Source organism: Leptonychotes weddellii, chromosome 10, assembly GCF_054177405.1.
Source record: "Leptonychotes weddellii isolate Sample4059 chromosome 10, ASM5417740v2, whole genome shotgun sequence".
In the NCBI taxonomy this organism is placed as follows: Eukaryota; Metazoa; Chordata; class Mammalia; order Carnivora; family Phocidae; genus Leptonychotes; species Leptonychotes weddellii.
In genome coordinates, this window is record NC_138378.1 from 70,778,484 (window position 1) to 70,805,432 (window position 26,949).

Here is a 26,949-nt window from a genome sequence, read left to right on the forward strand (position 1 = left end):
CATTCGGCTTAATCAGTGCTATTTCCCCTGCGTTATTACTTCAGAGCTACATCCCTGAGGAGCACCATAGCCTCCCTCTGTTTCTTCTGCAGCATTTCCATACTTAATCCCAGTCTAAAGGCCAGGACTTGGAGTGGCCCTAAAGTGCCATGCAGCTATTTGCTGAGCACAGGCATTCCATGACTGGCACATATTCATCACCACACACACCTGTCTATGCAGCGTACATCACATATACCAAATATATGTACCCAGAAATGCTGGGATGGAATAGACATGGGGTGACTTGGGAAGAGAAAGAGAAGGAAGGGATAGGGAGTTACATTTAAGAGCCTGTCATATGCCAGGCACTCTACAAGATACTTCATATACATTAGCCAAATCTTACTTATCTCCTCTCCCTTCTTACCCAAGATTTTCCATTTGGTAAGGGATGTGTTCCTACTGATGGCATCATGCCCCAGGTATAAACATGCCAATTAGTCCCAAGCATGTCCAAGGGGTGAACGGTAGGGAGAAGATAAGCCCAAGGTCCAAGGACAGGGTACATTTAACTTTGTCTGGTAGCAGTAAAAACTTTCTTATTCTTTATGTCATTCACTTTTGACAGGTACTCCAGTGGCAGTTTGTCATTCATTCATTCCTTTAGCATTATTGAGTGCTGGCTCTAGGCACTGTAGAGTCTAGGAAAACAGTAAGACATAATCTCTGTCTTCAAGAAACAGCCTTCTTGGGAGGCAGACAGACATGTAAACAATAGGAACAAAAGAATCTGTGGGATAAGTGTAATAGTAGGAGCAGTTATAAGATAGAAGAGGGGCATAGAGGGTGGGAGCCATCACTCTGCTTGGGGGAAGTAGGTAAGCTTCTTGGAGGCAGTGTCATGTCCCTGACATGAATCATTAGTTCATTAATCCTGGAACCATAGTTCCAGTGAGTGAAATTGCCACTTGCCCATATCCTTTTGAGATACTCCAGGTAGGCCCCAGGATTCTGCCCTATGTACCCCAGCTATAGCTCTCTGGAGCAAGTGCTCTCTAGGCACTGGAGGAGAGAAAAAAACTTTCTCTACCTTCTCATGTTCATTAGCTGTGGGTCTGCAATTTAAAGTGACAATAGATTAACAGGAGAAAAAAACCAGTTTATTTATGTGTGCAATGCTCATACAGACAGGAAAACTCTGTGATTAATAACTCAAAGGGGAGGATAAAATTTGGGGCTTATAAACCATCTTAATAGGTGAAGGGGAAGGGGAGAAAGACAGGTAGAGGAAAGCAAATTGCTTTTTTTGAAAGATAAGTGAGTTTTCATGAAAAAATAAAATAGGAGATAAAGAGTTTGTGATAATGTTTGTCATTATAGGTCTGAGTGGTCTTCTCAGCTTCTATAGGGCCATAAAACTTCATTGCAGAAAAGATTTGGGATAGGTTTTATTCACATTTTCCCTTCTGAGAACGGATCTACTCTAAAGAGGAGTTTACAGCAGCCTTCTTTCCCAGAAATTGCTGTTTGTAAATCAGATAAGGAAAGTTCTGAGAATTTTCTTCCTACATCTGTTGAATCTCATATGTCCTCAGCTTAAAATAATCTTTATACAAAAGTGGCATATTTGGGGGCAGTATATTCTGATCCCCTTTAGCACCTACCCCAGAGTAGTTAATCCACAGGCATGATGTGTATGTGTGTGTGTGCGCATGTGTATAAATGTAAAAGGATAACTGGGAAATGCAGAGAGAATTGGGTAGTTAGCCCAGAAAGCTCTCCTTCACCTCTTCCTCATGTAAATTCATCCTTCAAACTACAGCTGAGTGTCACTTCCTTACACAAAGTCTGGCCTGATTCCCTGACTAGGTCAAATCCTAGCACCAAATCCCCAGCACCATTTCACATTTGTAGTGCTGCTTTTGTTTGCGCAGTTTCTGTGTGTTGGATTAGCACTTAACTCCCTTCTTCTCTATCTCCAGGGGTGCAGTGACTATGTCTTTTCCCTCATCATTGTATATCCAGCATCTGGCGCTGAACAGGAGACAAAGTCTATGGTCAATAAATATTTGTTGAGCGAATGAATAGAAGTAAGGAAGAATCAAGCTGAGTGGGTCATAACCCAAGCAGCCAGGGATCAGCAAGAAGGTCCCAGAAAGGATCTCTGAAGCAGTTAGAAGGGGCACTCAAAGGAAGACAGAGAAATCCCAAAGACAAAATTTGGCCTGAGACTAAATAACATTGTCTTAGATTGGCTGGCATAGGGAATTCCTTTTGAAAATAATGAAATGTGCCTGCATTTTATAACAGAATTTGGGCATAAAAAATATGGATTAAAAAAAATTCCAATCCTTTCTATAATGCTAGTTGTATAGACTGAAAAATGTAAGTGACAAATATATGAAAGATGACACTTCAAAGATGATTTTTTAAAATTCTGAACTTCTGGGGATGCCTGGGTGGCTCTGCCTTCAGCTCGGGTCATGATCCCAGGGTCCTTGGATCGAGTCCTGCATCGGGCTCCTTGCTCAGCAGGGAGCCTGCTTCTCCCTTTGCTTGCCACTCCCCCTACTTGTTCTCTCTCTCTCTGACACATAAATAAATAAAATCTTAAAAAAACTTTAAAATTCTAAACTTCTGGAAAAAAAAATCTCCATTTTAAAAAATGCAGCTTCTAGAGGGAAGCCCTGACAAAGATCTTTTTTTTTTAAGATTTTATTTATTTATTTATTTATTTGACAGAGAGAAAGAGGGAGAGAGCAGCAGAGGGAGAGGGAGAAGCAGACTCCTCGCTGAGCAGGGAGCCTGACATGGGGCTCAATCCTAGGACCTTGGGATCATGACCTGAGCCCAAGACAGATGCTTAACCGACTGAGCCACTCACGCGCCCCCTGACAAAGATCTTGCTGCAATAAGAAAAGACAGTGAAGTAACGATTAACTCAAAATTTAGGTCCAATTACCCAAACAAATGTTAGTAAACTGAAATGTTTTAAGATTACTGTATTCTTATAAACTGAAAATCATAGACCATATATGCAACTGTATTATAGTACTTGAATTCAAATCTCAGTGTTGAAATTGTACAAGGAACCAATGTTGTATTTAGGACACAGGCTTCAAAATAGGCAAACCTCCATGAATCCTGATGTTTTGAGTGGATTTCTTAATCTCTGAAAACCTGTTTCTTCATATAAACTATGAACATAATTATGCTGCCTCTCAAAGTTGTAAAGATTAAATGAGACAATGTATATGAAGAATCTGGCTGTGCTTAGGTTATGAGGGCTCAATAGGTGGTAATTATTGTTCAATAAATGAAACTATCTCTTTTAAGCATTTAAGAATATTTCTTTAAAAATCTATTTTCCACCAGATTTCCTCTTCAACTTCATTGAATTTGGCTTTTTTCTCATTCATGAAAAGAATATTTAAATATATTCTTATTCTTCTAGTCAACACTAGTGAAAACATGTTCCTTAGGCACAGAGGACAAAATATCTCCTTTTTCTTTTCTAGGTTCTTTCTAATACAGAGGAATTATTTCTTCCTTCCTCCCTTCTTCCCCTCTGCTTCTTTTGTGCACACCTGAGCTGGCTACTTAGCATGAGTTCATACTCATTGCTTCTCCCTCCGTCTGGTATAGGGAGCTGAGCTCACTCATTATTGAAGAAGGGTAGAATGTCATTTTTTTTTAGTTGGTATTTTAAAAGGATACTAAATTGGCACTTATAAATTAAGAATCCATAAATATTACATTATATACATTTACAATTCTATTTTAATATTTATAAAGTTCTTAATGCAACTCTCCTGCAAATAATTTATTTTCCTAGAGTGCTATGTTTTAGGAAAGGTTTATCATATTCCTCTGTTGTCCTTTCTTTTTTTTGCTTAAAATTAGGCGTCTTGCAGATGGATATACTCTTCCATTCAACTGAAGCAAAAGCAAAGGAACCACTAGAATCTTAGATTCATTTTCTGTCCCCTTACAAGTTTTGATTTAGGCCTTACAAGTTTTGATTTAGGCCATCTGGAGAAACTTGAGTTCTTTACACTAGGTTTTTTATGATTGTGTAGCAAGACAAAGACATTTTTTTAAAAAAGAATACATCAACACAGAATAATCATGGTAACAATATATACTTTTTTTTTTGAGAGAGAGAGAATGTGTGCTGGTGTGTGCAAGAGTGGGGATTGGAGAGTGGGCAGCGTGGGGCAGAGGGAGAGAGAAAATCTTAAGCAGGCTCCATGCTGGGCGTGGAGCCTGACACTAGGCTCCATCCCACAATCCTGAGATCATGACCTGAGCCGAAATCAAGAGTTGGACACTTAACCAACTGAGCCACCCAGGCACCCCTGGAATATTTTTAACCAATATATACATTTTTATTAGTACAAACAGAGTGCACATCAGTAGCACAGCTTCATGCTTTGAAAACAAGATTAATTATATTGACCTAACTTTAGAGAAACTTTTAAAAAAGAGGCGTATTTGCCACAAATTCCTTATTCTAAACTTTTATGTTCCCATTTCATTTTGTTTCTCTAGGCAATAGTCAATTAATCAGAAAGTAAATATTTGAATTAAAAAATTCAGTCCTATAATGGAATGTTTTTAGGAGGATGCCTCTATGTAGTTTTGAAGAAGGGACCTAAATAGGCATTTTAATGCAAACCTTCAGGAATCCTGGATAAATTTTAATGTCTAGGATTTGCTTATGATATAGCTGGTGCCCAGTGTGTATGTTGATCACAGCCTCATTAGATCCTGGCTTTCATCCTCATCTCCATGAAAATGCTGAACTTTAACCTGTCAGCCTCTCACTTTGTTTTCAGTATGGTGAGAAGCAAGTCACTGACTGGTCATTTAAACAACCACAGCTAAGACATGAGATTGTGTTTCATCAAGTAATACAGACATGACATAAAGCATGATCAGAGGAAAAAGTCTCAAAAAATTCAAATTGCATGCACTGATGTAATGACTTAAAATACGAAAAAGAATGATTCATACTCTCAAGAGATTATAATTGTACAAATATGAGCACCACAAGCACATGGCATTTTATCTTTTGAGACTTGATAAATTTCAAGTGCCTAGAACAGTTTCTGGCAATACTAGGTGCTCAATAAATATATACCAGTTGAATGAACAACGAAGACAATATAGATGAGGAAAGGGCATCATTTCTAGTAGATCCTTGGTCCATGATTATCCTAGCTCTCTCCTCTTAGAGAACTAGTGTATCCTGGGATCCTAAGAAAAATAAACACAGAAGAGGTAAGTTTAAACTGGGGAAAGAAATTATGGTGCCCATGTTATAGAACATGGTGCTGGGAACTGAAAAGAAAAATTTAGAAGGATAGAGTACTTGAGATGGGGCCCTAAGGGCAAGGGTGTCTTCCGGAAAGAAAAGCAAGCAACTAAGATAAACATTAGTATCAGTACTAGGTAATTTTGCCCAGGGCCATCTGGATTCCCACACCACAAGAAAAGTGTATTTAAGCAAGCAGACTACAAAAACGGACTGAGAAGTTCCTCTACCTATACCTATTGGTAAAACTATTGGATTAAAAAAAGATGAAATATGCATTCACTGGAGAGAGTTTGCTTTGATCTTAGACTGAAGTAATTTTGACTTACTTAAAAATAACACCTCATCTATTAATTAAAGGCACTGAAATTTTGAAGAATCAAATATGTGACTTATTTTCATGGGCTGTTCCAGAATAGACTACTTTAAATGAAATATTTATAACAAACATACATCACAGCAGCACTACATAAAATTGAAGGTAAACTTGAGGACTGACCATAATCCAATATCTATCAATTAAAATGATAGCATGTATAAATAATTGCTAAATGACAGAACCAAGATACTAAATCAATATGATTAGTAAAATCAGGAGACAATATCTTATTCTCTTTCTCTTTTAACCTCAGATAAAACTCATGATATCTAGCATTCTGTAGGTGTATGCCGCAACATTTTATAACCAGAACAATTACACAGTCCTTCAAGACACATGGGCAAAACAAGTGGTATACTTTTCCAGACCATAATGTTCCAGCAAAGTCAAGTTTTATAAAAAACAAAAATGAACGATATGTCATTATGGGTTTGACTTGCAGGACATTAGCTAATTCTCTTTCCAGTAAGGAGTCTGATCAACAGATGTAATGGGAAACAGGAGAATTCTTAGTAAATTGTCCAACTTCATATTTTTACACTTGAGAGAAACATGTTTCGATACTTAACTGAGCAGTAGTGGGAGGCCTGTGAAAATTGTTTGCAGCCACAACTTGGAGTACATCTTTAGGGCTTCTCTTAGAATTCTTTTAAGGACTTCCTTTCTTCCTGATACTAAATACAGATACAGTCCTGTTTTATTCACTTGTACCATTATTTCTTATAATCAGTATATTATCTAAAGCGCATTTTTGTTTTTACAAACAAAACAAAACTACCATAGCTCAGTTGTTCAGTTGTGCAACTGATTTTTTTTTAAAAGAAACATCTTTTTTTCTTTTTGTTATAACTTTTTGTTATACCATTTTGCAAATGGTATAACAACTTAACCAACTGAGCCACCCAGGCATCCCTCTAAGTTGGTTAAGTGTCTGCCTTTGGCTCAGGTCATGATCCTGAGGTCCTGGTATCAAGTCCCACATAGGGCTCCTTGCTCAGTGGGAGCCTGCTTCTCCCTCTGCTGCTCCCCCTGCTTGTGTTCTCCCTCTTGCTCACTCTCAAATAAATAAATAAAATTAAAACAAACAAACAAAAAACCCGAAAAATGATGATTAGATGCATACATTTTCTATCTGCCTTGGCTACCCTCACATTTTCAAATCTCTTTTCTTTCAATCCAATCACATTGCCTTCTGCTCCTGACACTGCAGAACTCAGTATCACATACATATGTCTGAGGAGTGTGCCTATAATTCTGACCACTCAGACCTTAAACATAGCTCCTCATACAAAAATCACAACAACAAATAGGAAAATAAAGACAAAGATGAAACAATAACAACCACCAACACAACAAAAGCAAATAGCATGGGGCAGAGGGGATGTGGTGGGAAGGGAATACTAATCAGGGTGTATGACACAGGATTCTAGCAGTTGGCAATGGGATACTGTGTCCCACACTAGGATTGATGCAAGAACAAATCACAGAATATGGAAACCTAATTCCTTGTTTGTATTACCTCTTGCATCCCCTTTCCCCAGAAAAAGGTGGGTCAGGCCTGGCACAGAGACTAGGTCTGTTTTAAAGTTTTTTCTCAATTGACAGAAGTAAATCTTGTGAAGCTAATGAGGTTTAAGCTTTGGGACCCTTGATTTGTATGAGGCTAGGAGGGCCCTAGCAATGTGTTCACATGTCAAATGCTATTGTAATATTTGCAAAAGTAATATATTTTAACTGCAATCACAATCAAAGAAAAGGAACCCCATTAGAGCTTCTCACACTTTCCTTCATGGTGTAGTGTTGGAGTAGCTGCAAGTAAATTAAACTAATGGGAAGTTGAGTTGGAGATACACCTAGTTTGGGTTTAGAGGGAATGTTTATGCAGTTTGTGTATTTAAGTTTTTTTTAAAGATTTTATTTATTTATTTGACAGAGAGTGAGAGAGCACAAGTAGGGGGTGCAGCAGAGGGAGAGGGAGAAGCAGGCTCCCTGAGCAGGGAGTCAGATGTGGGGCTCAATCCCAGGACCCTGGGATCATAACCAACGGCCACCCAGGCGCCCTGTGTAGTTAAGTTTTTGCTAGCCATCTCAATGTACGAATGGCTCCCAGGAAATACCCCTAACTCATCCATGGTATCAAGTGTGTCAAGATCCTAAGGCAAAGTAGCCAGAGGTTGTATCATGATGTGAACAGGTCCTATAGTGGCCAGTACAGATGTATACAAGTAGTGGAGGAGAAACTAAGTTTGAAATGTATGGAACCCAGAAGTTAACCTGGGGGAAATTCTTCTAGTCATTAGATGTGCATAATTACAAATGGAAGATTTCTCATCAATATTTAACAAAATAGAAATTCTTTTCTGTACAGGATGAATTTGACAGTATCACTTGTATAATTATAAATGTACTATACACTTTCTCCCATTTTAATCAGAATCAGGTGAAAAAGAATTTATCATCATCCCTGTGTTCATGAGGAATAAACCCATAGCAGTATTACAAATGGTGCAGATGAGTATGTAGTGTTTCATGTATCTCAAAGTATTATCATATGAACACACTGATAAAAAATTTATTTATTTATTCATTTTTTAAAAATATTTTATTTATTTATTTGACAGAGAGAGACACAGCGAGAGAGGGAACACAAGCAGGGGGAGTGGGAGAGGGAGAAGCAGACTCCTGGCCAAGCAGGGAGCCCGATGTGGGGCTTGATCCCAGGACTCTGGGGTCATGACCTGAGCCGAAGGCAGACGCTTAATAACTGAGCCACCCAGGTGCCCCTGATAAAAAATTTAAATTGTTTGCTGATTTGATATAAAATACTGAACCAATAAAGATATCTAAAACTCATAAGACACCACTATACTGATATAGTGATAAGATAACTCATCAATAGCAATTCAGAGCATTAAGATTAGCCTTAGTACAAGAAGATTTGAAATTCCTCAAATCTTACTGCTTACATATGAAGGAAATTTGATAGAGGTTTTCCCAAATCCTAAAAATTCACATGATATTACTAACAGTTTAAAAGTTTATTTTTGATCAACCATACTAGAGGACTCTCCATTATTTCTACAGGAAAAATTTTACAAAATTATTGTTGTATGAAGAAACTACCACACTGGGTGTTATACGCAAACAATGAATCATGGAACACTACATCAAAAACTAATGATGTGGGGCGCCTGGGTGGCTCAGTCGTTAAGCGTCTGCCTTCGGCTCAGGTCATGATCCCAGGATCCTGGGATCGAGCCCCGCATCGGGCTCCCTGCTCCGCGGGAAGCCTGCTTCTCCCTCTCCCACTCCCCCTGCTTGTGTTCCCTCTCTCGCTGTGTCTCTTTCTGTCAAATAAATAAATAAAATAAAAAAAAAACCCTAAAACTAATGATGTCTTGTATGGTGATTAACATAACATAATAAAATTAAAAAAAAAAAGAAACTACCAAACAGTACGCAAATGAAAAAATAGGGGAGTGGTTCAGAGGTTTGTCAGACAATAAGTTAATGAAGATACTATATTATTTTTCTAGATTTTTGTCATTTTAGTGGTATTTATCAGCTTTTAGAAGCTTAAATTTGTCATGATTTCTTTTCTCCATTTTCATACCTATTTTTTAAAGATTTATTTATTTATTCTAGAGGAGGGGGGGCAGAGGGATAGAGAGAGAGAGAAACCTAAGCAGACTCCCTCTGAGCGCAGAGCCTGACATGGGGCTCGATCTTACGGCCCATGAGATGATGACCTGAGCCAAAACCAAGAGTTGACCACTCAACCGACTGAGCCACCCAGGTGCTCCTTCATACCTGTTTTTGATATGTAATTTAGTATTCTTTTTCTTAAAGAGGGCCCTCAAATTACATAAGCTCAGGTCACACAAAACATGAATCTGCTTCTACTCAGTGCCTGGCTCAGAACTGGCACATTAGATGTTCTTTAAAAAAAAAAAAAAAAGAATGTATAGGAATTGCTGTCAGCATGAAGGTGGTGACATGATACTAAGCTTGTGAAGGAGGGGCCAGCCAATACTGAGATTCTTTAGCATATCCAGCCTCCAAGCTAGACCAGTTTGGGAATGGTGGTGGGATCACACCTGCCAGTAGAGATCCTGAACCCAGCTACTGAGAAGCCAAGATGGCAGAGGCAGAGAAAATTAGCCTGGAGCCTGTCATATTGTTTCACAGTCAAGAAACAATATTTTTCCTTGTGCTTTCATTCTTGAAGGGTGCTGAAGTTAATTAAAATAAATTCTTCCTATCTCCAAAGAATATGCAAATCAAGTCTCACATGTTTGGAAATTTATTCCTTTGAATTATGTTTCCCATTTGAAGAAAATAGTTACTCTTTATTCCCTTTAAATGGAATAAGGCCAACTATATGTGAGTGGGATTACATCAGGTCCCAAGATATCAGTGTTTGGAAATGGTTGAAATCTTTCACATAGAATCTCAAGTTAAAATACCTTACTTGAGTAAAATGTGTGTTGTGACCTGATATTGCTATTCATGCTCCTACTTGGCAATATTCCCATTCTAAGACAATGTTTAACCTCAAAATTTCTAGAGTGCTTCATTTGCATCAAATGCCAGAAGTCTAAGGAAGCTCTATTAATGAAAGACAAAACAAAATCTAGACACATGGTTAGGCTAACTGTTTCCTGATGGAGCTGCTTCTGGGGTACCAGCACCTAGAATTAAACCCACCCAGCAGACCAGGTGGGGTTTGATGGGAGAGGTGGGGAGTAGGCAGTCCTCTCTCTGGGTGCTGAGAGAAATTGTTCTGAGTTCTGATATGCAGAGTATCAAAAGGGAGGATATAGAGAACCCAGAGGAAAGCAGCATGGAGGTCCAAGAAGGCAGCATCAGGGAGTCCTGTCAGCAGGTACTAGAACTTTAGCCATCTGGCTGGTGTTCAAGCACAGACTCTAGTCCCTGGGAAGGCATGGCAGTAGAAATTGATAAGAACAAAACAGGACTCTTGTTGTTGAAGATGCTAAGTCAGATAACAGCCACAGGGAAGCAAGGCAGAAACTCAGTTAACCAAACTGATGCATAAGCGGGTCTTGGAGGGTAAGACAGAGACTTGTAATCAGAACTTGGGCAAGTAATTAGAGCTGGGCTAGCACGACAGATAACTTGATGCTGAATCCCATAGCATTAGGCTACAGCCCCATGAATCTTTTGTGCTCGAGGTATGGATTGGACAGCAGGGTGAGCTGAGCTCATGGTTAGGATCAAGTAGCCTTTGCTGAGGGAAGAAGAGGACTGCAGAGACTTGGACCAGGTAAGACCCAACTGATGATAAAGTAAAGGAAGGCCCCTGCCTGTGTATAGGGCTTTTGAAATAAGTCATCAAAAGAGAACATATACATAAAACCTAACAACAGAAGGAAGATAACTTGAATCTTTTAGGCTATTTCTAAGGGGAAAAAAAAAGGCCTCTTAGTAAGGGGAAACATTTTTTACTCGGAGTAAGAAATAATTAGGGTTTTGAAAAAAAAGTATATATTCTTTAGCTTTCCTTTACACATACTAAGGCATGAAAGAAATTAATACAAACTGTAATTAAGGACTTTTTCTTTTTTTTTTTAAATTCAGGAAGCATTAAGTTAGGACAAATAAAACAGCTTTCTCTTCCTAAATACTGATTTAGCAATTGTTTGATGTGCATTTCTCACCTAGGAAGCTGCTCCGCTCATTTTTTCTCTTGACTCATTGCCTGATGGGCTGTGCCAATCCTGGCTGTCACTGGGATTCATCATTTACCACCACATATCATGGCTCAATTCTCGCCTTAGTATTCCAGTTCGTTGCTGAGATGGAGCCTTATACCAAGTCCCAGTCCACTTGGATGGGCAGCTGATCTGTCTCTGGGTCTTGACTCCTGAAAGACTGAATCCTATTTCCTATATCTTTATCTTCGGACTGGGATTCTTCTCTGAAGATAAGAATAACCTTAACCCATGGAAATGGTGCCTGTTTGTCTTAGAGCATTACTTACTGCCTGAACATCTGCCTGGAATAACACTGAGATTGGCACCTTCCCACTTCAGGTATTAGAGAGGATCTCCATGATGTGTTGTGTGGAATAAAAAAAAAGTACCCAAAGATTTGGAAACTGACAGACATAGGGTTGACCTCAATGTGTTACTTAATTGTAGATAAGTCATTGAACTTCTCTAAGCCTACTTCCTCATCTGTAAAAATGAGGATAGTGACTCTTACCCACATGGCAACTGTGAAAATTAAATGAGATAAATAATATAAAACATCTACAATAGCCCCTGCACATAAACACTGCTTCATAAATGATAGCTATTGTGATTACTAGGAAATATAAGAAAAAAATTAATTAATTCATCCAACAAATGTTTATTAAGTGGCTAGCTGCCAAGTTTTTGTTTTTGTTTTTGTTTTTGTTTTTAAGTAGGCTCCACACCCACTGTGGAGCCCAAAGCAGGGCTTGAGATTAAGATCTGAACTGAGATCAAGAGTCAGACTCTTAACTGACTGAGCCACCCAGGTGCCCCAGTTGCCAAGTATTTTACCAAGCTCTGGAGGGAGGTATCAAGGAGAAGATGACACGGTCTTCTAGGTTCTAGGTATTTGCACCATCAGCGTCTTCACTTGCCACAAGTATTTTTGCCACAAACACACTGGCTGTAGAAGTAATTAGCTGTAAGGTAAACTTGCCTTAAAAGATAAAAAATAACGAGTTGACAGTTCAGTTTGACCGTTTGTTGGTTTCATCATCTGGTTGACAGTATGATTTCATGTCTCCACTGAGGCAGTATTCCCATTTTTATATTATATAAATCTTAGCCCTCATAAAGTTCTGAACAGTGGCGAACTTTTGAATCTACATTTCCCATGGAACTTTGGAACTTCGGTCAATGGACAGGTGACAATATATCCAGAACAAACAATAGTATAGAAGGTTTTCATAATGCAAGGCAAAGTTCAGTTACAAATATGCATCCTAGTATTTGGAAAGTGATATCTATCTTAATGAAGAAAATTTAGCAAAAAAAAAAATTGCAATGCTAAGCATGGAGATGAAGAAAGAAGAAGAAAAGGTATAATATTATGAATGAAAGACTTTGAAGACAATGTTTAGTTGCAATCCACAACATAAGCTCAGTTATTTTTGCAGTATTGCCATGAATCTACACTACACATTTTGAATGTATTTAAATATACTGCATTTCACAATAATGTCTTTTTTATTTTGTTACTCCTTTTTGAAGTTTCATTAGGTTCTTTTTTTTAACAAATGTCCCTCTATTATTTCCTGTGATTTTATCTTTTATAGCAAAACTGCCTTACAGTCAGTGAGTTGTGCAACAAAAATGTGGCAAAACGCTTGTGGCAAAAATATTTGGGGCAAAAATGTTTGTGGCAAAAATATCAGACATGGGTCCCTCTAGTGATGACAAAGAATAAGTAAATAGAAAACTTCAACACAATTTGTTGTGGATAGTACAATGACAGATGTCAGCTCAGTGTGATATGGATATTCAATAGGAAGGGCATCTAAACTGGAAGAGATGATCATGGAAGGGCAACCCTAAAGAAAAGAGCTGATTAGAAGGAAAAGGGGATTAAAGGTGCTCCTGGCAGGAGCTTGAAAGAGTTTGGTGGATTTGGGGAAACTGTAAGTAGACTGGGAGTGTGGTTGGAATACAGATAGGGAGCAGGGAGGTGAGTCAGAGAGGGAAATGGAAAAGTTAGTAGGGGTCTCTCCTGATTGACTTTGTGGCTGGACTAAGGAGTTTGGGATCAGACCTAACCACTGTGAGTGGCTGTTGATGGGTTTTAAACAGAGAAGGAACATGATCAGATTTACGTTTTAGAAAAAGCACTCCAAAGATTTGAATAACACTGAAAACAAATGTAGAACCACCAGTGGAAAAGCCTATGTGCTCCTCAAGAAGGACATTCCTCCCTTCTTAATTTTGTAATATAAATATTATGCCAAAATGATTTCAGAGGGCAATGAAAAATTTTTTTTAAGATTTTTCCATTCATTTGAGAGAGAGAGAGCACAAGCAGAGGGAGCGGCAGGCAGAAGGAGAAGCAGGCTCCCCGCCGAGCAGGGAGCCCGATGCAGGACTCTATCCCAGGACCCTTGATCATGACCCAAGCTGAAGGCAGATGCTCAACTGACTGAGCGACCCAGGCATCCCTGAAAATATTTTTAAATAAAATGTCTTTTACTGTGAGAGACTGGAGTTTTTTTTAAAAAACAAAATTATACATCTTCAAAGATGATTAATATAAAATTCTAGAATCCCTACACATGCTCCCAAATCTATGTTTTTAACACTCTGTGCCCCTGGTAATCACATGTCTAACTGAAAATGACTTTTTTTAGGCAGGGAGAGGGCAGAGGAGGAGGGAGAGAGAGAATCTTAAACAGGCTCCACACCCAGTTTAGAGCCCAACATGGGCTTGATCTCATGACCCTGAGATCATGACCTGAGCTGAAATCAAGAGTCAGACGCTTAACAAATGAGCCACCCAGGTGCCCCTGAAAATGACTTTATAAATGGAAGTTCTATTTAATGTGAAATGCTTAGTTTTCCAAGGATTAGTGTAGAACTACATCTACACCAAACTCTATAAATGTTATTGACAATTAAAAATTCTTAAAATTCTCAATTTTGTAAAAATACTTAGTACTTTCATAGTATGTGAGTGTGTGACATTTCCATTTTTAGGATGCTGGCAGGAAATTTAATTTTTGAGAAATGATTGTGAAAGAACTTAAGGGAACAGAATATAATTACAAGCATCTGCTGAATCATACATACAGAAGAAATATTAGGTCAAAAATGTCAGAGTTTGGTTGTTGAAGCTTCTTTCTCATGGGGTCAAGCTGGCCAGATCATACCAACAAGGAACACTCCAGCCAAAGCCCAGCACTGAATTGCCCTGTTTCATGTTTGTACTTTGCTGTTTATCTTTTATCCCTCAATATTGGTTTCCACTTGTGCAGTAGACACTGAGGTCATCTCATCAACATCCCACCTCCTGACATTGTGCATCAGCTGTATGGTTTAAGGAATTGACCTGAGCAACTGAGGCAGGCCCTGATAAATCTGACTCAGTCAAGAAAATCTGATCCTTCTTGCCTATAATTAGTCTAGGAACCAATGCTTAAACCAGTCAGCATATGGCATTCCTTTACAAACAGTCTGGTTTAGGAATAGGCACATGAATGTGTATCTAGGCCAATGAGATATGCCAAGAAGATTGCTTGGAGGCTTCTGGGAAATGTTTCCTCACTCTTAAGTGAGAGTCATTAGAAAATATGGTATTTTTTGGTTTTTAAACAAAGAAGCATGTAGCTCCAATTGTTACTACCACCCTGTGACCATGAGGAAACCACCTTACGATAGAACTGATATATTATCCTGGGTCCTTGATAACATTAATGAACTGAGTTTCAACAAAAACTGAAGCTCAGTCTACCTCTGAACTTCCAATTGTGTGAACCAAAAAGTTCCTTACTGTTTAAGCCACCACTTTGAGTTGGGTTTCTGTTACTTGTAGGTGAAAGCATTCTAAGTGATGCAATTTCCTACCACTTTTGCCTATCACCCTCGCTTCTAATCTCATGCACCACTTGGCTATCTTTCTTAACTCTAACCATCAGCACTCTTCCATCTAGTCATTTAGAATGAACATTTTGGTTGTCTAGCTAATATCTGCTCCTAGCTTCTTCCACTAGACATTATCATGCAGGACTGATTGTATGAACCCAGTGCATCCATGAGAGAAGCTAGCCTGAGGGCAAAGTCAATATGCTGAAAAAAGACAAAACAGAAAAATGGAAAAAACAAACAAACAAACAAAAAAACAGGAGACCTTGATAATGTCATTTAACTGCTAGAGTACAATATTTTCAGCCTTCTTATCATCTAACAAATATTCTCATTGTTTAAGACAATATGAGTTGGGGCATTCTGTTGTTTGAATTTGAAAACAACTGAAATGACAAAGAATTTGCTACCCAGGTGCCTGGGTGGCTCAGTTGGTTAAGCATCTGTCCTCAGCTCAGGTCATAATCCCAGAGTCCTGGGATCAAGCCCCGCATTGGGCTCCCTGCTCAACGGGGAGTCTGCTTCTCCCTCTCTCTCTGCTTGCTGCTCCTCCTGCTTGTGCTCTCTCTCAGTCTCTCTCTCTCTCTCTGGTGTCAAGTAAGTAAATAAATAAACAAAATCTTTAAAAAAAAAAAAAGAATTTGCTAGCAAAATGTGGGATGCTTCAAATAACAAACCCCCAATTGTGGAACTGAATGAGTGGAAGTGGTGGATCAGGGGACAGTGAGAATCCCAGTATTCCAGACTGAGAAAACTGTCACTCTTGTTTGTGGTAGAACAACATTTCATTGAATTATCACTTTGTATTGGGAGACACAGATTTTTGAGACTCTAGTATTAGGGGAAATGATAGTAAGAATGAGAATATTAGTATGTGTTGGCTACTTATTATGGCTTTCACTAAAAACCTATAACAAAGAGGGAAGCTTAGGCTGAAAGCAGAGAAGGACATGGGAGGCAGTAGTAGGAAATGAGCTTAGTTGTCAAAGTTTCTCCTAATGATCTTCTGTTAAATAATCTGCATTGGACAAAGACAGCTAATTTCTGTCAAATATAGGATTACAGATGGGACTTCTCTACCTAAATCAATTGTTTTTCAATTTCACTGGGGGGCAGAAGTCATCAAAATGTGGACATGGGGAATGGGCAGATTTCAGAGAGACATTTGTGGCTAGAAGACTCTTCCCAGACCCAAAGACTATGTTTAAATGAGCTCTCTATATTTACTGGTTTGTGGAATTGGCCAAAAGGAAAGAAATCAGGACTCACTAAGTTTTTAAGAGAATTGACTGCCAAAGAAATTCTAAACTTGGTCAATCCACAATAATGAACACTCCTATAATATTCCAGTCCCTGAGGCATTCCCCAGCCTCCCAAACTCACACTGACAGGAAGTGCTAAACCCTCCAGTATCTGTCTCAAATGTGGCCATAGAAGACAATGAACAAGGAAGATGCCTCCAAAGGACAGAACCAAGGGCCATGGAGGGCAATGGATTCTCCTAGAAAACAAGAATCAGAGGCTACCAGATTGTCTGACTACCAGGATGGGCAGGTCTCTCCTTTCTAATAGGATATGATATGAGCTATGGACCAATGTCCACTGAATGTTGTTTCCCATTCTCTCCTTTTCAAATGAGAGTTTTAAGTGTAGTTATCCTGTTCCTTTTCCATTATTGTATATTGAAAATGTTTGGGGTGGAAAATGTATGTTTGAGCCATGAATCCCTGGTTCCCAAGGAGCCATCCAGACCTGGCAGAAAGCTCTTGGCCTTGGAGCTGGATATGTTTACTGAGTGAGACTCTGGGTTATCTCCACTGGGAAGATAATGAATGTGTCTCATGTAGGTATGGACACATAAGACTGTATGTGTGGGAAGAAGGAGGTATGAAACTTGACTTATCATGTGGGATACTGTTGTTTACAGCACGTCCATTTTCCCCTTCCTCTTATTGCAAGAGCCTACCCCCTTCTATGTGTTCATGTGCATCAGGAGAGACTGGTCTCATGCCTAATCCCAAGACACCCTATTCTCCTTGCTGGTAACACTTTTAGACATGGGTGTGCTGAGAAATGAAACATGAGGGGAAGTTTGGTAGAAGACTTCTGGTAAAGATTTCTCTACTTTTTAAAAAGAGACACAAGAAAGTCATAGCCTCTCTCTGTGTGCTGTACCTTATCATGTCAGGTTATGATACATGGACCTGCTATAGTCATCTGGTGACCATGAGGAGAGTTTTATACTAAGTATACTAAGTTTATACTAAGTATAAAACTGACATACTTAGGAGAGGAGAACAATGGAAAGAAACAGGATCTTTCAGACTTGAGACACTGAATTAAACAGTCTCATAACTTCTTCACCTCAGGATTTCTTGTTCTTTGTAATAAATATCTTTGTTGCTTAAGACTATTTAAATTGAGAATATCTTTTCCTTGTTGTTCAAAGCAATCTCACTGGTATACTATCTCTCTGTTTCATCCTTTGAGTGCTGTTTTATACCTGATTAATATTTCATAATGCAAACTTCCCTAGAGACAGTTCATTGAAGGTAGAGCCTGGACACTAACCTAGACATTATATTCAAGTATACTTTTTGGAGCACAAAGAATTTATTCAGTCATGCCACACAAATATTAATTCAGACCTTAGTCTTTCAGTACCTGTTATGGATTGAGTTGTGTCCCCCCTACCCAAATTCATATGCTGAAGTTCTAACCCCTAGTCTCTCAGAACGTGACTTTATTTAGAGATAGGGTCTTCACAGAGGTAATCAAGTTAAAATGAAGTCATTAGGGTGGATCCTACTCTAATATGACAGGTGTACTTATAAGAAGAGGAAATTTGGACACAGGTATGCATAGAAGGTAAATAATGTGAAGAAACATGGAGAAGATAGTCATCTATAAGCCAAAGAGAGAAGCCTGGAGCATACATTCCCTCACAGCCTGCAGAAGGAACCAACTCTGTCAATACTTCAGTCCCAGGTTGCTAGCTCCAGAACCACGAGACAATACATTTCTGTTATTTAAGCCATTCAGTTTATGGTACTTTGTTACAGCAGCCCTAAGCAAACTAATACAGTCAGTGCCTGTGCCATTTCTTCTAGGATGTAATGTATGTAGGTGTTGTATGTAACTGTTGAATCACTAAATTGTACACCTGAAACTAAAATTATACTCTATGTTAACTAACTGGGATTTAATAAAAACTTTAACATATAGATGTAGTTAGGTAGGTATAGATATAGAAGTACTTACTCCCTGTTCTCAAATAACTCGATAAAGTAGCTGACTGCATAGTCACATTTAAATTAATTAAGAGAGAAGTTATTCTCAAACACTTTAGAAGAAACTATTTATAATTCAACAAGTCATATGCCAATTGCAGATCATTCTATGTGTGCATTCAAGCAGATTTCTGTTATAAATGTTCATGATTAGTAAATGTTATGCTCATGAGAGGAATGAAGTGTTGCATTAATCTTAAAATATTTGACAATTAATTCAGATCAGCTTCTATAATTAATCTTAATTGGTAAGGTTTTACCTAAAAGATTTGCAATGAATAAATTTTTAACAGTTGCTCCAGACTATCAATAAAGTTCCCAGGATGTGGAAATTGTGAAGGAAGAAGAGTAGTTTAAAAATATTTAAAATATGGCCTTTGTCCTCTCTTAGATAGTCTAACAGAATACTAAGACAACAACAAAAAGATAATTAACCTACAAAGTAAGGTGTAGGGAAAAGAAAATATAGGTGATGAAAGGAAGCTAGCACTAGGAAGGGATGGCCATGGAAGGCTTTCTCCATAGAAAGTGATAACTTTTGTGCTGGGTTTTAAAGGAGAGGAGCAAATTTCATAGAGCCATCACTGGTCACTGTTCTATTTCTCTTCCCTGCTCAGAGCTAGGATTAGAACTACATTTACTTTGCCAAGGAAACACCAGACTCCTCTTGCTACTGACACTTAACAGCCAGTCCCCTCTCCCTGCCAATGTGCCTTGGGCCAAACCATGGTGAACTATAAAATTCTTATAGTCCAACTGATTCCAGATGCCTTTTCAAAAAAAAAAAAATGTGCAACTGTTACCTAAGAAATAAGTGGTCACAGCACAATAAGATTTAAAATTTTATTTGAAGTCTATTTATAATCTTGAGCTCTTCTAAGTTTGTCTTAATATTATAATCTATTACCTATTTGCAGGAAGCATAGGATATTTCTTCAGCAATTGAGTTTTTTTAAGGAACAGAAATAAAAGTAAATAACATATTTGACCTTAGATGAGTATGCCATTTTTGAGCCATTCATGTAAAATTAAACCTCTTTGTAAAAGAGAAAGAGAAATAAATATTAAAAATGTATTTTCATGTCCAAATGTTTCCTTTATCCCAGAAGAAATTTCTGGTTACAAGAATGAAGCAAGAACAAATATCTTTATTTTGGCTTGTGATTAGATTGCATCTATCATAATTAGTTATTGAACTGAAATCTAAGGTATCTTTCTTCTAAGTACGGTTGTACTATATTTAATATCCCTAGAATGTTACATTTCTCAGTTGAAATAACATTAACCTTAGAATGACTTATTTTGAATTTTGGTAGATCATGTGTTCCCAGATCCATCTATGATCTGAAATGTTTTAGAAGTGAGCAAATGTGTGTTTCTTACCTTTGCTTAATTAACATACCTACTAAGAATGTTTCTCACTTTAGAGTCTACCAATACAAATAATAATTCTCTTTTTCTGGGTTTTTTCCTAATATGTAAATCAATTGCATTTCTGAAGACCAAGTTTGGTAAAAAAGTGAACAGAAATGGCCAGGAAATCTAGCCTATGAGTAAATTAAGAAAGCCACTAATACCTTATTGTTGTTGAATTCAAAAACAGAAACTGAATATAAAGACAGGTAAACCATAGAGGGTTGGTAGTACCTTAGAAACAGACTCTTAGATTTGGAAGTGACCTCAAATATTATCAACTTACAATTCAGATAACTGAGGCTGGCTGAGATTCAGTGACTTACTGTAAGCATAGAGCATTCTACCCAAACTCTAACTAACTGAAACACTAGGTTTCATACTTGCACCTGTTCAGGAAGTGAACCCTTTTCACATGATCATGACACAAAAAAACTCAAAGTTTTCCCTTTGTAGTTAGATCTTTTATAGCATTTCTAGAAACCCTGACATTTCGAAGGCCCATGCCTTGAAATCTATATATGGAGTAACATAGACACTTCAAAAAAGGGGTCAGAGAGGCCATGCCTGCCAACCAGCATTTGTTTTTCAAACTAGTGATGTTTATCATTAATTACTGATGGAAACTTATCAGTAAGTTCCTAAATGGAACTATGGCTCATGAGATTCTTGCATTTTCACTCTGACATTTATTCCTTGGCAGAGACACCAACCCGGATAGCAGACAATGCTGTGAGTGTGACCTATAAATTTCAAACATACAAGGAAAAAGAGTTTCTGATTTAATACTGAAAAAATATATATTTGGTCATCAGATTTATTGCCTGCAATAAATTTGCACATTAATTGCAAGCAATAAACATATGGAATACATGCTAAAAATAGAATGATATTTCTTTTTGGCAGAATTGGTATAGTGTAAAGCAGAAAAGTATCATCTTTTCATACTATATTGTTGAGTAATATAGAACTAACATACCAAAAGTTGAAAAATTTGGCTCTTTGCTAAAGTAACTTTGAGTAGTGAGTTATATAACTTGCCAGCATTTACCATCTGCTGTAGCCCCTACCTCTTTATTTTTCTGGGTGTTTAAAATGATTTTTCTGGATACTTTTTAATAGCTCTTAATATAGAAATTACTATTCAAACATTACATTTATTTTATTATGTTTCATTATGTTTATAAAACAGATAATATCTTAGTCCGTTTGGCTGCTGCCATAAAATACCACAGACTGGGCTTATAAACAACAGAAATTTAATTCTCACAGTTTTGGAGGCTGGGAAGTTCCAGATCAAGGCACTAGCAGATTCAGTGTCTGGTGAGATTCTGCTTCCTGATTCATAGACAACACTGTGTCTGCACAAGGTGCAAGTAGGGAGGGAGCTCTCTGATGTCCCTTTTACAAGGGCACTAATCTATTTATGAGAGTTCCACCTTCCATGATATAATCATCTCTCAAAGACCCCACCTCCATTACCATCACACTGAGGATTAGGTTTCAGCATAGGAATTTTGGCAGGACACATTCAGTCTGTAGCAGACAATAAGAAAAAAAAGTAAGTTATTTCCTAGTAGCTCACCTTTTAATATTACTGAAGATGTGATAGCTCAGGCTTGAGCTCTCCCTCAATCTCACTCACCACATACTAAATTCAGTGTCAAGTATAGGTAAGGCATTTTCAGACATCCTATGGGAATATAAATTATTGAACACAAATACACATAATTTCAGTGATTAGTTTTAGACATGTACTTTAATATCACTGACAATTAAATGCCATGCTTTTATATTTAATTTCACGTTGTTCTTTCAATCTTCTATCTTCACATGTCTTACCACCAGAAAACTACATGTGACAGGGTGAGAAAAATCGGCATTGAATTGAAATAGCTGCATCCTGGGGGGAGTTTTCATTAAAAAAAAAACCCAAAAACAAAAAAAAAACAGGTTTATCCTAGATGATACTACACTTGGTATTTGATTGTGACTAACTATAAAATTTTATCTGGCTTAATTCTTCCTTTCATACCCAGAGCAAGGCTGGTACCATAGTTTCCTAAGCACATTAAGGAGAAGCATCTTTCTCAGTTCCTAGTCCAGGCTTCTGGGGGCATAGAAATGTTCTGAAGAATAAGTCAGATCCTCTCATCCCATCTCCATGTATGTGCCCTTATCCTTCTAACTGCAAGGTAGCCAGATCACACCTTTACAAAATAATGTTGATGAGCAGCTAGAATGACATAGCAGAATTCTTCAGAGCCACGGTGGAACAGCTCTCATCCTCTAACCCCTTCTTCTTCAGGCCTATTGCTTTGTCATATATGACAAGAGCACATGGAGAGTCCATGCCAGTGTGTCTCTGTCTCGAAATGGGAGCAAAAGGAAAGCTAGCCATGTCATATCAAATTTGTGCAGTTCTCTTCTCCCTTATAGAAAGAAAGGTATCAGGACTAACAATTCCAATCAAGAATTAAATGTACTTTTGACAAAATTGTTTTCTGCTGAGAACGTATCTATTCAGTGAGTACCCCACCTAATCCAATTTAGGATCACTGAATTTCAGAACTGGAAAGCATCCTAGTGACTCCAATTGGAGTTAGGCAGTTAAAGATCAAAATATTACCTTTATTATTGTGAAGGCTCTTTGGGGAGTGAGGGTTAGGGTTGAAAGCCAAATGAACTTGCTAATATTTCCTGACTTACTCTGTCCCACCCCAGCCCCCAAACCAAACCTTGAACAGAACTTGACACTGCCTCCATCCTGTCCAGGGCTGAAAGTTTATGTGCTTGTTCTTTTTAATAGGTTAACTCTACTCAGTTATAATCTGTGGATTCATGGCTGTTAGCTACGAATCAGGTGGAGATGAGGCCAGAGTGTTATGCTGGGGAAATCCTTCTGAAATAAAAGTAGGGGGAAAACACATCACTTCCCAGCATTATAAGGAACAGAACCATAGGAAGTCTGGTGAATAGAATCCTCCATTTCATTTCAAAATAATTTGAGAATAGTCTAGTAAGAGTGTACTGTAAATTATTAATACAGAACTCTAGTCTACTCTTTTACTAACCTCTCCCAAACATATTAGAAAAAAAAATTAATAAATAAATTTTAAACCACTGTAGGGATTTTTCCTCTCAAAGTTTTATCACAACGATTTATCTTACATGTCATATTGTGAATAATTTTAAAGACAAACCTATTTTGAAGGAAGTAATGCTGGAAATAGAACTGCTCTATATGAAAGAAATTTAAGATTAAAACCAAGATGAGTTTTTCTTGCAATTTAATTCTAAATGATAAGACTTTTAAAATAAAAACTTAAATCTCGGGAAATGACATTACACTGGATTGGTGAAGTTCACAAATATATAGAAGCCATCTGTTTGAAAGCAATCAAACTAATAGAGGCAGTCAGTAACAGGTTCATATAATAGAGGTGTTCAATGTATTCACTACAGAGAGTGATTATATAAAATCTGAACAAACTGGGCTTTTATCTCTCAACACTAAGACCTTGATTCATTCAGGACTCATCATTTCAATAAAATACCCGAGGTCACAAGGCTGTGAACTTACATGTTATGGTCTTTAATAGAAATGCTAGTTAGAACAGGAATTTACTGAAATGAAACTGGCAGGATACTGAAAAACCATTTGAGTTGTTCAAATTATTAAAAATAGAATATTTTATCTAAGGTTTTTAAAAATTTAATTCCTTCATAAGAAATATTTTTTCTTTAAATGAAATTTTTCATCTACCGTATACTTTATTTAGACTTTGGTGAGACTCCAAACTACTCTATAACATTTGGCTAATAAATGTAGTAAAGAGAAAAAAAGAAAAAGGAATTAAAGAAAAAGCAATATATAAACGACTAGGAGAAACTGCAAATACAAGATTAGTTTTACAATTCATTGAGCATCCTAACTAGCGGTTTTCTACTGCCTTGATCTGTCCTCTTCTATTCTCTTCTGGATAATCTCATCCACTCTCATGCTTTCAAATACCATCTTATATGTTAATTACCTTCAAACATGCACTCCAGCCATTACCTCTCTCTTGCTGTGTTGACCTGTGTTTCTCTTCCCATAGGACAACCTCTTCAAGAAGTTACAGTTTTGTGTTAAAAAAAAAAATACAGGCGTGTAAAAGAAAATTATGGAAGTCTTATAAACATTAATAATATCAGTTTGTACTGATAAGTACAAAAGAAAGAGAGGAAAAACTTCATAGAGGAAATAACAATGGAATAGATGTCTAGGGGAAGGAATGACAGAAGGGGAGCAAGTAGGCTGACACTGCAGGGATAAAGAACAGTGTAAGTCAAGTTCCTGAATGATGACTCAGCCTGCAAAATAGTTCCCTTAAATACTGGCCCTAGAGTGCAAAGTGGGGAATGGCCAGAAACCAGGCAAGAGTAAGATCAGGGAGGGTCTGACTTGCCAAACTTGGGAATTCAAAGGTATTCCATATTTCTTATTCCTACTGTGCAGCAATAGAGAAGCATTAAAGGCCTTTTTAAGCAAAGGAAAAACAGGATCAGATTTGGATATAACAGGGAAAAAAGTAAGTTTTCTATTTTAATCCCTCCTGCCTTCTAAAGAGCATGAATTAAATTTGTTCTGTTGAGCCCCTGAAGAGATTTGGTTGTACACATTTGTGAGTGGAAAGCTAGAGAAGCTGAACTGCTAGAGGGAGAAGAAATTCCTTAAAACAATTTTAGGGAAAAAGAACAGAAGTGAAAGAAGCCAGAAAAATATCCAAAGGCAGTGTCCCTAAATGTTCCATAAAGTACTAACTCACAAATAATTTGAGTGGTTGGCTTTTGGTCTGTTTGCTTTGGCAGAAACTGAGCTTCACTTCCAAGATCATTCTCAGAGATAGTACTCACTGAGCAGATCCTGAGGATAGAGAAGACTTTGAGAGTGTTTTGACAAACAGACTGTAAGGTGGCTCCCCATGATCTTTACTTCTTGGTGTTCACATCTCCGGTTTTATAACTCTTTGAGTATGGGCAGGACCTGTAACTTGCTTATAATGTATGGAATTTAGCAAAGGTGATGGGCTGTCATTCCCATGACCACATTGCTCTATCTTGCTAGCAAACTCACTCTAGGGGTTCTCCTTGCTGGTTTAATGAAGTCAGCAGACATGTTGGGAAAGTCCACACAGTGAGGGACTATAGGTTGCCTTTAGGAGCTGAGGGCAGTCTCCAGCCAATAGCCAGAAAGAAGTGGGGTTCTGAGTCATACAACTGCAAACAAATGAATTTTGCCAACAATCTGAGTGAGGTTGGAAGCAGATACTTTCCTGGTCAAGCCTCCAGATGAGAACACAGTCTTGTTGACACTTTGTAGTCTTGTGAGATCCTAAGCAGAGGACCCAGCTAACCTGTGCCAGACTTCTGACTGTGAAATGATAAATGTGTGTGTTAAGCCTCTAAAATTCGTGATTTGTTAAACAACAATAGAATACTAATACAAATGTAACAATCCCACACCCTTTATCCTACTTCACCAAATCTACAGATATTTCAAGTCTGATCTTTGAGTTATAAAAGTTTTAGGGAGATCACTTTCTAAAGCTGCCAAAAGGATGGATTAAGGGAGTGGGAAACTCCAAGCAGGACATAAGGGCAATAGCCCAGGTGAGAATTGGTGAGAGCAAAAACCAAATTATGAAAAATAGGAGTACATTTCAAGAGAAATGTAATGATTCCATCTGGGACATGATAAATTCAAGGTATTTGTAGAACTTCCAAGTGATGATATCTAGTAGCTTTGGTACTAACTTTGAGAGATACTAGTTTTTATCTGGCAAAACTCACCCTTTCCTGGACTTAACCCTTCAAAAACGTGACAATAACCTGCCTTTTCAGCCCTCACCATATATTCTTTTTTTTTTTTGTCTCCCCATTACAGAGCAAGTACTAGTGTATTCCACATGCTTAACAAATGTTTGCTGATAAATAGTACAACTAAAACCCTCTTCTACTGTTTCTGAACAAATGAGGAAAAGAAAATGTAAACTTAATAGGAAAAATAATAAAAGGGTAGGTGTATACCTGAACTATAGCTCTGTTGAATACTGCGATCACTCATTAATTCATTCAACAAATGGTTACTGCACACATAGTATATACAAGATGTCATCGGTTACCCTAAAGTCATTCTCAATCTCTTCTCCCATGTCTCCTTCTTAATACAGAGGTGGAAGTAGATGCTGGTTTCCCCAGCGTCCTTTACAGCTAAGGATAGTCATGTGATACTGTTATAGTCATTAAAATGCAAGGGGAAAATTATTGAATAGGTGAGTTGATAAAGATGCATCTTTCTTGGTGAAAAAGAGTCAAGTAGAAAGCTCTGTTCATGAGGCACCTGGGTGGCTCAGTCGGTTAAGCTGTCGACTCTTGATTTCGGCTCAAGTCATGATCTCAGGGTCCTGGCATTGAGCTCCTCCCCCCAAAATCAGCAAGGAGTCTGCTTGAGGATTCTCTCTCTCCTTCTCCCTCTGCCCCTTCCCCTGCTCACACGCTCTCTCTCTGTATATAAAATAATAAATAAATCTTTTTTTTTTTTTTTAAGAAAGCTCTGTTCAGTAGCGTCCCCTGCTTTCTGCCTTTGAAAACGGTTATGATACTTGGAGCTGTTGCATCCAGCTTGTGACTATGAAGAGGAGGCAAAGGGAATCACAGAGATACCAACCTAAGCCCTTATACTGAACAGCTAAACCAATGCCAGCAAGCACCTAATTCTGGATTTCTTCTTAATGTTAGACAAATAAACCCCTCTTGCTTAAGATCTATTAGTCTGTTATTCTGTTACTTATAACTGAAAATATTCCCAAACTAATAGAGGAGGTTAAAGAATCTGGATAATAATAGAATCTGGCAAATAATGCTACACATGAAATAGGTTTAAAATGCCTAGTTGATTTTGAAATTGTAGTGTTG